The 15,369-nt window shown below is 39.6% G+C and overlaps 1 pseudogene; it reads left to right on the top strand.

The window, feature by feature from the left end:
* The first annotated feature begins 1,131 nt into the window (after nt 1-1,131).
* Nucleotides 1,132-14,233, top strand: LOC113915915 (annotated as a pseudogene).
* Nucleotides 14,234-15,369: the final 1,136 nt, after the last annotated feature.

Here is a 15,369-nt window from a genome sequence, read left to right as displayed (position 1 = left end):
CAGAGACACCCTCTACATCCCAGTTTGGACACTGGTCTGATCGAGAATTTTTGAATTTCAAATAGTTCCCAAACACAGGTCCACACAGCAATCACTGGAGAACTTCCTAAAATACAGACTTCCATGGCGCACTCCTAGAAATTATAATTTGGAGATCTGGAGCCCAAGAATCTATATTTTATTTTATTTTAATTTTTTTGAAGATTTTATTTATTTATTTGACAGAGAGACACAGGGAGAGAGGGAACACAAGCAAGGGGAGTGGGAGAGGGAGAGGGAGAAGCAGGCCCCCCACCGAGCAGGGAGCCCGATGTGGGGCTTGATCCCAGGACCCTGGGACCCTGGGACTATGACCTGAGCCGAAGGCAGACACTTAACGACTGAGCCACACAGGCGCCCCAAGAATCTGTATTTTAAACAAGATCCCCTAGATGATTTTCAGGCTCAGTCAAGTGTGGAAACCAATGGCTTACATTAGCTGGATGGCTGATAGAGCCAGGATGAATAACAGGACCAGCTTAATTATCTGGCTTTCCCATTGGAGCAGAGCAATTCAGAACAACAAAAAGTTGGCTTGGGGTGGGAGTAACAGGGATGAGAAGATGAGGAAGAAAATTGAAGCCACCAAAATCCTTTTTAAATCCCAGAGATGATAACATTTTATTTTGAGACTGATAAATAAAAGATGGCCTCTCCCATCTGGCTTTATGATATGGAAACATTGTTAATGAGACATTTGTAAACGTGCTGCAGAGTTGTTAAAGGACCATGACTATGGCTCTTAAATTGTGAAATATGAGCACCAGGCTTCTGTGTGTTCTATCTTACACAAATGCGAGAGTCACTAATGTGGGCGCCTGAAATTTTCAAAGGGTCATATTTACATTTCTCACAAATTAAGCTAATGCTGTTTAAAACCAGTGCAAATCTCCCATTATATTTCAGTTTTCTTGCATTTAAATAGTATCAGTTCTAGCCATTTACCAAACCTCACTGTTTAACTTGGCAGCTGGTTAAATTGGCAGTAGAACCTGCCATCGTGGTGGCTCTTGATGACAGTAACAGTGCTGCTGTGTGTCCAGGCTGAGAGAGGTTGGAAGAACAGCACTGCCTACGTTGCCTGTGGTCACCATGGACTCCTATGTCACATTCTTTCATTGGTTGATTTGGTAAGTGCCCTCTCTTGAAACTGCTTTGGGTGCCACCGAGAGGTCCCAGCTTTAGTAATTTTTTTTTTTAAATTTTAAAATTTCGTGGGGCTTTTTGTTGTTGTTGTTGTTGTTTAATATGTTATGTTAGTCACCATACATTACATCATTAGTTTTTGATGTAGTGATCCATGATTCATTGTTTGCATATAACACCCAGTGCTCCATGCAGTACATGCCCTCTTTAATACCCATCACCAGGCTAACCCAGCACCCCACCCCCCTCCCCTCTAAAACCCTCAGTTTGTTTCTCAGAGTCCATAGTCTCTCATGGTTCATCTCTCCCTCCGATTTCCCCCCTTCATTTTTCCCTTCCTTCTCCTAATGTCCTCTGTGCTATTCCTCATGTTCCACAAATAAGTGAAACCATGTGATAATTGTCTTTCTCTGCTTGACTTATTTCACTTAGCAAAATCCCCTCCAGTTCCATCCATTTTTTAACACATAAGTAGACTTTTCTGTAATTGACTTAATGTATGTGATCCTATCATTATGGCTGGCTGGCTTTCATCAAGACCTTTCTGGACTTACGTTTCTCTATCGGCAAAAAAACAATAATAATAACCTTTTACCTCTTTACCTTAAGGATGGTCAAAGGAACAAATGATGTGTTTGCATATCTGTGCATAGGTGAGTGCTTGAGTGAGTTACTGACTTCTGCTGGGAAGGTGCTCCTGCAGACTTGGGGTAAGGAGTGTGAGCTCTGTAAGACGTTCTAGCAGCTCAAGCAAGAAGAACAAAACAAGAGGAGGGCTGTGAGAACATAGCACACTAGCCACACATAAACTGGTAAAGTGACAAAACCAACAAAAGCAATGGCAAGAAGCAGGAAAATGGTATGGCTGAAGTATGCTAAGCCCAGAATGTTTCTTTCTTGACCTCTGTTCAGAAGCACCATCAGTGTCAGTAAGTGGATACTGCAAACAGGGGTACAGGAAAAGACTGGTGAACGGTGATGGGGAAAACGTAAAGAGAAAAAAAATGGGGAAGGTGAACTTGAAATAAACAAAAAGTTTATTTAAACTTTTTTAATAAAAAAACTTTTTTATATAAAAAAGTATGGCCTTTTTTTTGGTTGTTAATTGGCCATTTGGGCAACAGGAAGAAGATAAGGAAGAGAAGAAAACCTCTTCTGCTTTGAGGAATTAGAAAAATCTCATCAATAAACAAACCACATTTTTTTTTTTCAACCCAAATATCTTTGCTTCCCCAGCCTCAGGCTGTAAAATTCAATATGCAGTTAGACCCTCAGTCTACTTGACTTTGCAAAGCTTTGCCTTTCACCAGGTTTCCTTTCCAAAATGTTTCTGGGCAATGTGACAAATTTGGCCCAGTTGCTGCTCGCCACGGCTGCCAGTGGTCTGGATCTGTTCACCGCTCCTCTCATCCCAGAGCTCCGCTCATCCTGCGACAGTTACCCCTTCCTCTTCAGAGGGGCTTACCCCAGGCAGCTGCTGCTGGCTCCGTACCCCTGCACCCTCAGTATTTTCGCTCCTAGCTTTCCCCTGCATCCCCATGGTAGAAGCAGAGAAAATCTACAGTTTTAAATAAGAAAATGTTACAGATGGTTTGAAGATAATGAGAGAAACACAACATAAAGAATAACTCCTATCCGTCACTAGCTGTGTGGATACTCTGAGTACACAGACCTATGCCTACCCTTAAGGTTCTTTAACAGTTCCCATAGCTCTGACTTACTGCTCATCTGCCACCTCAAAGGAGAGTCCAATGCACCCCCCTCACCCTGATCAAAAGAGCCACAGGCATCTCAGTGCCCTAGCACCCAGCAGTCAAAAGACTGCAGGAAAAGTGGAAATGGCTTCCACCAATGTCAATCTAAGGCGCTCCTTCTGCATGCTCACTTCTTGCTCCAGGATTGACCTCTCAGTGAGAAGATTCTTCCCTTCAGGGGAACTCTGTCCCACCCGTTGTGTGTTATCTTTGTTACCTTACCTATTTGCCCCCAGATGATCTCAAGGTATTATATTTCACAAACCTTTAATAACTCTAGGCATGGGTAATAACTACAAAGCCAACCAAACCAAATACACATCCCCACAAGGACAAGAACATCAACATGGGGCCAAGTCCTTTCCCAGCCCCTGCCTATTCAGAGCCGTACCCTCTCCATCCCCCATGCGGAGGGCTGACCTCAGGCTGGGACCCTGATAATGTGCTAGGAGCTTGAGACACACCCACCACATCTCCAGTTCTCACCTGTTTTCTCCAGAATACTTTTAAATGCACCCTCTTGTATTTTCAAAAGTTTCCCAATTTAGACAATAAATTATATGGTCTCCCTAATTTGAGGGGCATTAAACATTTCACTGAAATAAGCATGTTAATAAAGGCCCTGATCATTACTTTCCTGGACCATTGTATAAACATCTAACCTGAAATATCTGCCTCCACGCTTAGCTGCTGCTCCTTTATTTAACAAATATGACTAGGCACCTACTATATATTTGGATTATTCTGGAGACTGTGTATATAAGTATAAAACAAACAAGGTTACTACTTTCCTGCAGCCTATAATCTATTTTTAGAAATATTTTGAAAACAAAAACCTGGCTATGACACTTCCCTGCCCTAAATCTTTTAAAAAGTCCCTATTGTGGCCAGACCCCCAAAGATCTCCCCTATCACCAAACCCCCCAGGCTCTCTATCTTTGTCTTTTAATATAATTTACATTTCACCAACAATATCATCTATCTCCCACATCACTTCCTGCTTCAGCCACTTGTATATGCTCTTTACTTTCTCACAACATCCCTGCTCACTTTTTCTCTTGTGGAATCCCTTACTTTTCTGTCAAGTTTCAACTTGATGTCATTTAATTTCTATGGTTTTCCCTCAGACTTGAAGGCAGAATTAATCACTCCCTTATCTGTGAGCCCAAAGTAGTTTATAAACACATTTGTCTTAGCACATATTGTATCACAGTTTGGTTAATATGTTTATAGATCTTTCTCTCCCACTAGACTGTGGGCTACCTATGATAAAAATTTCCAAGTGGCTCAACAAATATTTGCTGAATTTCATTGGAAATTTTAGGACATTAATATGTTTAAGCACAAGATTTTTGTAAGAATCTTTGATAGAAGGTTGGTAAGAATACCAGAGGATATGATAAAGAATGTGCAGTGGTTTTCACAGAGGGGTGGAAAAATCTAAAATTTGGTGAATATAATGTAAATAACAGAAAAGTCAAAGGACAAAGGTTTCTAAAAAGAATATGTATTATGTTTGTATCAAAAATAAGTGGTTAAGAATAGCAGCAACAGGTACATGTTATTCTTCTGCCCAGAAGAACTCTGCAGAAGAACCACCTGCAGGTTCAGTAAAGCATTCTCTTTTGCCAATCTGGCTTGGCTCCAGCATGAGACCCCCAGCTTCAAACAAAATACATATTCTTAATGGTGGAAGGAGCCGGTAGATCCAGCAAGAGAAGCAAAGCAAAGCTCAAAATAACTTTGGAACTTCCACATAGATAGATATATTTTTAAAAAAGAGAGGACTAAAGACATATAAAAGAGAAAAAATAAACAAATAGTATTGTTTTGTTTGTATATCCTTAGATCTTATATAAATGGATATATTCTGTCTCCACCACAATTTACTTTTTCATTCAATTTTTTGTTCTAAATATCCATTTTGATACAGTATATTTCAAACCACTATCTCTCTAGATCTCCAATCTTGGTTGAAATGCCTGCCTGTGATACATCATTCAATTTTTGTGAGCTGGCATTATACATATAAATTATTTATAACAATGCCATGAGCGTAGTTAACACTCAATAAAGGTTACCTATTATTATTATTTTCACCATATTGTCATTTATTCATATGAATATTCACAATTTATATATCCATTCCCCTTATGATGAACTTTTACATAGTATCCAATATTTTACTTGTACAAAAAAAATGTTGTAATAGATATCCATGTCTCCTTTTAGATATGTGTGAGAATATCTTATACCTGGATGTGAATTGCTGGATTGAAGGATGTGCTAGGTTGTTATAATGATTAATAAATCATGCTTCCCTGTATCCATGCCCCTGTATTGTCTCCTGACTCTAGCCTCTTATAAGTAAGGCACTAATTGGCCTTTTGCTCCAGCCTATTTTTTCAAGGATGTTAGTATAACAAATAGCCTTAGAGGATAAAGAGAGTGTCTCCCTGCAGAGCAAAGGACAGATTTGCTTAACATCCTACATCATATATCATCCCACATCAAAGAGATGATGTCTTCCTCTGGGGCAAAGGCAGATTTGCTTATAATAGGTCATAAAAGATTTAGGTTCTGTAAGCTCAGAGTTCCTCAGCTGTGATTGAAACCCGCCACACTTGAAGCATCCACCCCTGTGTCACTCTCATATGACTTGAGAGGCAAGAAAAACTGTTGTAAACATGATGCTCATGCTACTTACTGTGCTGTAACAGAATCCTTTGGATCTGGTCCGAGAGACTAGTATCTTCTTACCAGCTTCCAGAAGACTATAGCAGGCTAATTTGTTAACTTGCAAGGAAAATAAAATCTCACATCCTCCACATTTCTCAATGATAATAGCAAATGTGATAAAAGAAGAGGACTAAAATCTGCTTGCACATTGCCAGTTGCCTTCTCTTGACTGTGGAAACTCTTTTGACAACATGAAAAACTTCAGGCTAATGTGTAGGATGATAAAGAGCCTGAGGAGAGAAGCCCATCATATCCCAGTCAAGACCTAAAATCATTAGCGAACCTAGATGGCATTTTAAGTAAGCAGAGATGAACCTTTTGAACCCAAGTTGATAGCCCACAGACTTGGGAGCTGTTAAGTTGTTTTAAACCACTAAGTTTGGAGATGGTTAGTTATATGGCAAAAGATTACTTTAAAAAGGTTACTGATTTTAAGGTAGGTAGTCACTTAGAACCTAATATATATCAGGTATTGATACACATACCAGAGCTAGGGCAATGAACACAACTGAGATACATTTCAGTGGATAAATTCAGCATCAGCTACCTTTGATACTAAAAAAAAATTGATCCACAAAGACTTTATATCAATATTCATTTGAAGCAATTCATTGAAGCAATTCATGAAGGAATGCATGAACATTCCCTTTTACCATTTTCTTTCTAACAGTTGTTATTCTAGGAATTTTTGCCCTAATCTGATAAATGTGAAATTATATATAATTACTGTTTTAATTTTCATTTCCCTGATTACTAGTGATTTGTTTTTATGTTTTATTGTGTATTTGGGATTCTTATTCATAGTGAATTTCTGGCTCCTGTCCTTTATCCATCTTACTGTCGGACTGTCTTTTTACTTACTTATTCATTGCTCTTTATATATATATATATTAATGCTTTACCAGTTAAGTGGGTTGCAAGTAAATCTCCCAGTTTGATCATAAACTATTTGTTTCCCCACTCCCTGCATCAAAAACACTTTTTAAATGTTTCTCCAGCATTGTAATAAGTCTTAAAATCTGGTAGAGGGCAAGTCCTCCTTCTTGATTCTCATTCAATTATCTTGACTAATTCAGTTTCTGTTTGCCTCCCTTACATTTGCCCCGTATACATATATCTCACCGAGTCCCACAAAGATCACTGTAGTGTTGCTTTTTAAATTTTAATTAACTTGGATTTATTGTTAAATTTGAGGTTAAACAATGTCTTTTAAGATAATGTCTCTTCCCATCTATGTCCATGATACCTCTCCATTTTCTCTGCAATGATTTCACAAATCTTTTATAGGGCTTATTCTTAGATGGACACAGACAAACAGGCAGATAGATATTTGCCATTGTGATTGCACTGTTTTTAAAGAAAACTATATTATCTTCTTGGTTGTCACAGATGCCTTTAGGGTCTTATGTCACATCACCTCCCCTCACCTCTGATTTCAGCCTTAGTTGTGGCAGACAATTCCATGTTAAGGACTTTCTGAGCCTTCTCTGAATCCACAGAAGCCCACTGGGTACACACACACACAGCAGAGAAGTTGGGGGGAGTTAATGTCATCAAGAACAAATCCCAACCAATGGGGGCACAAGAGCCATGGATAAATGACCCAGCGCCCTCTCCTTTCAACTGGTAATTCTGAAACTTTGTGTGCTTCTCAGATGTCACAGTGAAATTAGACACCCATCATTTGTAGCAGTGACTTCAATAATTCACCCATGTATTGACTTTTGCTCCTCTCCTTCTTCACTCTCCTGCTTCCTGATTACTGCTCCTTGAGTTCATATCAAAAATTAATTAGCTGCACCTAATTCTTGTTTTAGGTTTTGCTTTCAGGGGAAACTCAAACTAAGAGATTGACATATAGAAATACTATTGATTTTTTTGTCTATTGATTAATTTCCAACAATTTTGCTGAATTCTCTGATTTATTCTAATAGACTGGAATAGATCTTGGGTTGTCTATGTACTTAGTCACATTGTCTCTGAATAAAAAAATATTGCTTTCAAAACCTGACTGTTCTTATATGTTATTTCTTGTCCCATTACAAAGACTAGGACTTACAATACTGTGTTGAATAAGAGGAGTAGTATCAGGTATCTTTAAATTCTTTTTGACTTTATAAATAATGCTTCTGTACTCAGTTGTGCATATTTCCTATAGGTTTTTTTTAAGACTTTATTTATTTATTCAACAGAGAGAGAGAGACAGCGAGAGAGGGAACACAAGCAGGGGGAAGTGGGAGAAGGAGAAGCAGGCTTCCCGCTGAGCAGGAAGCCCAATGTTGGACTCGATCCCAGGACCCTGGGATCATGACCTGAGCCAAAGGCAGATGCTTAAAGACTGAGCCACCCAGGCACCCCTTCTATAGGTTTTTCATAGAGACACTTTATGAAGGTGAAGAAGTTTTCTTCTATTATGAATGAGTATTAAATGAAGTTGAATGCTTTTCCCTGAATCTACTGATAAAATAATATTTTTCCTCTTTTAATCAGTGTTTTATAACATGAAACTGTTCTTGCATTTCTGAGAACAACACTACTTGTCAGTATCTTTATCCAGTTTTGATATAATTTCTGTTTTGCCTCCAAAATGCATTGGAAAATGTTTCCTATTTAGCTTTTCTGTGTAAAAGTGAATATAAGATAGGTAATAATTTCTCTAAAAGTTTGGTAAACACTTGTAAAATTGTGTTAGTCTGGGGCTAAGTTGTTAATATACTTTGACGAATAATGATTATAAGTTCATTTCAGGTTCAATTGCTTTTTAAATTAGTAAAATTTACTCTTCTGGGAATTATCCATATCATCTATGTTTTAAACATGAGTATTAACGAGTTGATCATTTCTTATGATTTTAAACCCCTCTATATACCTTGTTATACTCTTAATTCCTAATATATATTATTAGTAGTTTATTTTTTCCCTCTAATTATATTGCCAGATGACTATTTCACTTTTTTTTAAGGTTTTATTTATTCACTTGAGAGACAGACAGAGGGAGAGAGAGAGAAAGAAAGAAAGAGAGAACAGTAGAGGGGAGAGGCAGAGGGAGAAGCCGACTCCCTGCTAAGCCGGGAGCCCAATGTAGGCTCAATGTGGGGCTCAACCCCAGGACCTGGAGATCATGACCTGAGCCAAAGGCAGACGCTTAACCATTTGGGCCACCTGGGTGCCCCTCACTTGTCTTTTTTTAATAACCAGTCTTTGACTTTGGTTGATTCATTCTTGTATTTTTTTTTTTTGGATTTGTTTTTCTTGGTAATGTTTTCTATTGCAATGATCCTTACTCTTCCTTCTCTCTTTTGTACTATTTGTTTTGGGTTTACTTGGTTATGATATTTTATAGATTTATTGAGATATGCTTGACACAAAATAAGTTGGACACATCTTAAGTTTACAATTAGTATAAATTGTGACATAATTATACACCTGTGAAACAATCAGCATAATGAAGATATTGAACATTTCTGTCACCCTAAGGGGTTCCTCATGCTCTTTTGTAATGCATCCATTACTCTTTCTTCCTATTGCATAATCTTCAGACAATCACTGGTATGTGCCCAGTCGATATAGATTATTGTTCATTTCTAGAATTTCATATAAATTAAAATAGAGTATGTGCTTTTTTTGGCCTGGTTTCTTTCACTAAGCATACCTCTTTTGGGATTCATCTATTTTGAGGCATGTGACAGTAGTTTGTTCTTCTTATTGCTGAATACTATTGTGCATATTATATAAATTTGTTAGTCCGTTCAATGTTGAAGGATTTTGATTGCCTTCAGTTTCTATTACAAATAAAGTAACTAAAAAGATTGGTGTATTGGCTATTTCTCTTAGTTAAATACCTTCAAATGGAATGGCTATTTCATATGGAAAATCATATTTAAATTCTTATGAAAATGCCAAACTGTTTTCCAAAATAGTACTGTTTAACATTTCCACAAGCGCTACATGAGAATTCCTGTTGCTGTGATTCCTTGCTAAAACTTCGTAGCAACAACCTTTTCAAATTTGTGTTTTACAGGGTGTGTAGAGTTATCTCATTGTGTTTAATTTGCATTGTCCTAATGATGTTAAGCATCTTCTCGTGTACTTATTTTCTATCTATATATTTTCTTCGGCTAAGTGTCTATTAAAATATTTTGCCCATTTTATTGTTTCTCTTACTATTACTGCATTGTAAGTGTTCTTTATTCTAGACACAAGTCCATTTTCGATATGTTTTGTAAATGTGTTTTCACAGTCTATGGTTGTTCTTTTTGATTTCTTAAATTTCTTTTAAAAAACATTATTTCATTTTGATGAAAATGGATTATTTTTTATAGCACATTCTTTTTCATCTCTCACCTAAAAATCTTTACCAAACTCAATGTCATTTAAAGCTTACATTTAGATTTGTGGTCCACATAAATACATTTATTGTAAGAGTTGTTTTCTCTCTCTCTTATTTTTTTTTGCACTTTTATATCTATATTCATGAAAAATTATCTTTTCCTCATTGAATTGCCTTAACCCCATTATCAAAATCATATAACTGAGACAAACCAACATGGTGCATGCAGCCTGTGGGTGCCTGGTCCAAGGCCTCTGGTGTGCACTGGAGTGGAGAAGGCAGGGAGTTCCGAGTCCAGCCCCTCAGCCCATCCATGGACTCATTTTAATTCTCCCAATCATCCCATGAGTTGTATCACTCTGGCTTTCAAGATCCTCTTCCCACCAACCTTCCACACACTCAGCCGAAAAGAACTGCACCTTTCCCGAGAGCAGCATCATTGGTCTGACATAAGACAATTCAGCCATTGGTCAAAAACAGATGTGCTTCATGAGTACTACCTCCTCCAGAAAAAAAAGCCTGTTCTGTCATTCAGGAGGGTAATCTTCATTTTTTCTTTTTTTTTAAGATTTTATTTGTTTATTTGACAGAGAGAGACACAGCAAGAGAGGGAACACAAGCAGGGGGAGTGGGAGAGGGAGAAGCAGTCTTCCTGCTGAGCAGGGAGCCCGATGCGGGGCTTGATCCCAGGACCCTGGGATCATGACCTGAGCCAAAGGCAGACGCTTAATGACTGAGCCACCCAGGTGCCCCTCAGGAAGGTAATCTAAGACCACATGTCACCTGCCTTGTTTTCCACATGATCACATGTGGAACTCTGCAGTGGCCCCTGTGAGATGGCTGAGGAATGGTTCTGTGTGGACTACGCCAAGCATGGCATGGCCGGTTGCAAAAAAGAAATGCCAGAAAGAGATTGTGAAGAGTGTATGCCAGATCAGCAAAGTAGTGCCCATCCCTTTTCAGAGTCCAGGGGTGATGAGAAAGTGGTATCATATTAAATGCATGTTGGTACAGCCACTTTGGAAAACAGTGTGGAGATTCCTCAAAAAATTAAAAATAGAGCTACCTTATGACCCAAGCAATTGCACTACTGGTATTTACCCCAAAGGCAGAGATGTAGTGAAAAGAAGGGCCATATGCACCCCAATGTTCATAGCAGCAATGTCCACAATAGCCAGACTGTGGAAAGAGCTGAGATGCCCTTCAACAGATGAATGGATAAAGATGTGGTCCATATATACAGTGGAATATTACTCAGCCATCAGAAAGGATGAATACCTAACTTTTTCATCAACATGGATGGGACTGGAGGAGATTATGCTAAGTGAAATGAGTCAAGCAGAGAAAGACAACTATCTTACGGTTTCACTATTTGTGGAAATTAAGGAATAGCATGGAGGACATTAGGAGAAGGAAAGGGAAAATGAAGGGGTGAAATCAGAGGGGGAGATGAACCATGAGAGACTATGGACTCTGAGAAACAAACTGAGGATTTCAGAGGGGAGGGGGGTGGGGGAATGGGTTAGCCCAGTGATGGGTATTAAGGAGGGCATGTACTGCATGGAGCACAGGGTGTTATTCAAAAACACTGAATCATGGAACACTACATCAAAAACTAATGATGTATTATATGGTGACTAACATAATAAAATAAAATAAATTTTAAAAAAATAAACGCATGTTTGAGAAACTGGAGTGGGCCTGGGCCACCACAAAAAATATTGAGGACCACATAGAGCTAAAGGCTGGGAAGAGCTGGAAGATAATGAGAAGGAACAGATAAGCCAGCACATTGCAGATCTGTCTTCTAAGGCAACAAGCACACCAAAGAAGAAAGCTACTGTCCAGGCAAAGCTAACAGCCACTGGCCAGGTGACATCTCCAGTGAAAGATGCATCATTTGTCACCAACACCAATCCCCAGAAATTTTCTAACTTTTTAGTCAAGCCCAACAACTCCAGGGAAGCCTGCTCAAGGCCTACCCCTAAGGCAAGTCTGTCCTCAGCAAATGTGACCCCAAGCACAAGGATTGTCTGCTATGTTAGTTTTGGAAGTTTTGTGCCATGGTGGCTGAAAATCCTGGCTATGACACGAAGACCCAGATGATCCAGGACTTCCTTTGGAAAGGTTCAGCAGGAGAGAGTTTCCACAGTGATGTGTACCTAACAGTGAAGCTGCTGCTGCCAGCTACTATTAAAAGTGTTTACAACTTGAATAATAAGTAGATTGTGAAGATTTTCAGCCACATTCTTAACTGCAACCCAAATGATATGGCACGAGACCTAGAGCAGGGTGAAGTGTCAGAGACAATCAGAGTCTTCTTTGAGCAGAGCAAGTCTTTCCCCTCAACTGCCAAGACCCTCCTTACTATTCAAAAGGTGGGCAAATTCCTCCTTCAGCTCTCCAAGCTCACCAAGGAGGAAGAGCAGCAACAGGCCCTGCAGGACATCGCCTTCAGGTGTCCAGCCAATGACCTTAAGTGCATAATCAGGTTGGTCAAACATGATCTGAAGATGAACTTGGGTACAAAACATATGTTAGATGCCCTTGAACTCAATGTCTATGAAGACTTCAAAGCCTTGTGCAACCTGTAGGACCTAGTGGAGGAGGTCCTCTGCAAAGAGCCGGAGGTAGAGAAGTAGCCAGGTCAGAGATGAGCTCTGAGCACCCAGGCTTCACTGATGATGCCAGTATAGCCCATGCTGGCTGCCATCTGCAAGTCCATCAAACATCAGATGAAGGAGTGTCCTAATGGCATGTTCTCTGAGATCAAGTATCATGGGGAGTGAGTCCAGGTGCATAAGAAGGGGGACCACTTCAGCCACTTCAGTCACAGACTCAAGCCTGTCCTGCTCCCCAAGGTGGCCCACTTTAAGGACTATATCCCCCAGCCTTTCTGTGGGGGCCATGGCATGATATTGGACTCTGAGGTGTTCCTGAATGATACTAGACAGCCAAACCACTGCCCTTTGGGACTTGGGGAGTGCACCAGAAAGCTGCCTTCCAGGATGTTAATGTCTGTCTCTTTGTTTTTGATTATATCTACTTTAATATCAGCTTGATGGACAGGCCTGTGTGAGCAGCAGAAATTTCTTCATAACATAGTTGAAATTCCCAACCAGATCATGTTCTCAGAAATGGAGCAAGTCACTAAAGCTTTAGACTTGGCTGACATGATAAACTTGGTGATCTGAGAAGGGTTGGAAGGGCTAGAGCTGAAGGATGTGAAGGGTACATATGAGCCTGGAAAGCAGCACTGGCTAAAAGTGAAGGAAGACTATTTGAATGAGTGAGCCATGGGTGACACAGCTGACCCAGGGGCTTTGGGGCCTTCTATGGGCATGGGAGCAAAGGTGCCATGATGTCCATCTTCCTCATGGGCCACTATGACACAAGCAGCCAGAAGTGATGCATAGTCATCAAGTGTGCATGAGGCCATGATGATATGATGCTTGCCCACCTTCAGAAGGAACTAGATGTGGTGAAGATCCACAAGGATCCCAGCAAGATACCTAACTGGCTGAAAATCAACAAGATCTGCTATCCTGACTTCATTATTGTCCCAGACTCAAAAAAAGCTGCCACATGGAAGACAAAGGGGCTGAGTCCTCCAAATCTGAGGCTTACAGAGCTGATGGCATCTTCATCTGATTCCCTCATGGTACCCAGATCCTTGATGATAAGGCCTGGAAATCTGCCACTAACTTGCCCCAATTCAAGGAACTATACCAGCTGTCAAGGAGAGGGCAGAATTCACTGTGGCAACTGGAAAGGAGGGGAATTCCACTACAGTGGGTAGCAGTGGAAAGAATAAGGGTATTTCAGGGGCTGCTGGGTCTTGCAAGGCTCCCCAAAGCAGCCCTCCACCAGTGCCAAGAAGGCAGGAGGGAGGCTGAGTAGCCTCAACAGCAAAGGCGGCAACAAGCTGACAACAAAACCTTCCCCTGTGAAAATAGGAGAAAAGCAGAAGGCTCCCGATGAGACCCTGTACCAAGCAAAGGTGCTGCTGGACATCTTCACCATGGCGCAGCTCTACTTGCCACCCTCCACACCAGACTTCAGCTGCCCCTTTGTGGCATTCAATGGGAACCTGGTGCAGGAATTTGACATTGCCTCAGCCACACATGTACTGGGTTGCAGGGACAAGAACCCTGATGCTCAACAGGTCTCCCCAGAGTGGATTTGGGCATGTATCTGGAAGCAGAGGCTGGTAGCTCCCTGCTAGGACTGTGGCCCTCCCTGTTCTTCATAGGGTTAGGGATTGGCGAGGAGGGCGGGGCAGTGGCCTTTCTTCAAGCAGTGCATCTTCCAGAACCTGCCAACTGTGCTTGGTCTCTTCCCAACCAGGGATTAGTTGCTGTTAGTGCCGTCAGTGAAGTCAGTTTCTTCTGCTGGTTTACATAGATCTTTCAGATCTGGGTGTTGGCTGGGTTGTTTTCTTCTAACAAAAGCTTTTTTTTTCTATAAATAAAATATCTTAACAGTTTAAAAAAATCAAATGACTGTATATGTTAGAGTCTATTTTGGATTCTCTATGCTGTTCTAATGACCTAATATTCATTTATGCCAATGCCATGATGTCTAGATAACTATAGTAGTCCCTTAAGTCTTAAATAAAATACTGTAACTTTTTCATATTTGCTCATAATTTTCAAAATTGTTCTGGATATTAAAAGTCTTTGATTTTCCATATAGCTTTTAGAATCAGCTTATCAATTTTTACAGAATAAAACAATTTCTAGGATTTTTAATAATTTTTTTCATGGACTCAATAGATAAAGTTGGAAAGAACTGACATCTTAATATTGAGTATTCCAAACCATGATCATGGTATGTCTCTCCATTTATTTAAGTCACTTTATTTTCAGCAGTATTTTATAAATTTCAGTTTATAGGTTTTGCACATAACTTGTGAAAGTAGTCTTTATTTCATATACTTATAATATTTTAAGTGGTATTTTTTTCAATTTCAATTTATAATTGTTTGTTGCTACTGTACATAATCGTTTTTGGTCTGATAAACTTTTATCCTACAACTTTACTAATTCTAGAAGTTTTTGGATCCATTATTTAGACTTTTCTATGTGGAGGATTATGTTGTCTGCAAGTAACAATAGTTTATCTCCCTCTAAAATCTGGGTGTGTTTTTTTTATTGGGTTATTTTATTTTTATTGTACTGTTTATTTTACTTTATCAATTTAATATTATATTATTTTGTCTTATTGAATTGGCTCCAACCTCCAGAACAATGTTCAATGGAAGTGATGAGAGCAGTCATCCTTGGTGTCCCTGATATTGGGGGAACACATTCAACTTTCACCATTAATATGATGCTGGTTATAAATTTTACATAGATGCTT

Source organism: Zalophus californianus, chromosome 1 (genome assembly GCF_009762305.2).
Source record: "Zalophus californianus isolate mZalCal1 chromosome 1, mZalCal1.pri.v2, whole genome shotgun sequence".
NCBI lineage: Eukaryota > Metazoa > Chordata > Mammalia > Carnivora > Otariidae > Zalophus > Zalophus californianus.
Note: the sequence above shows the minus strand (reverse complement) of the source record. Positions and strands in the feature narration are given on the sequence as shown.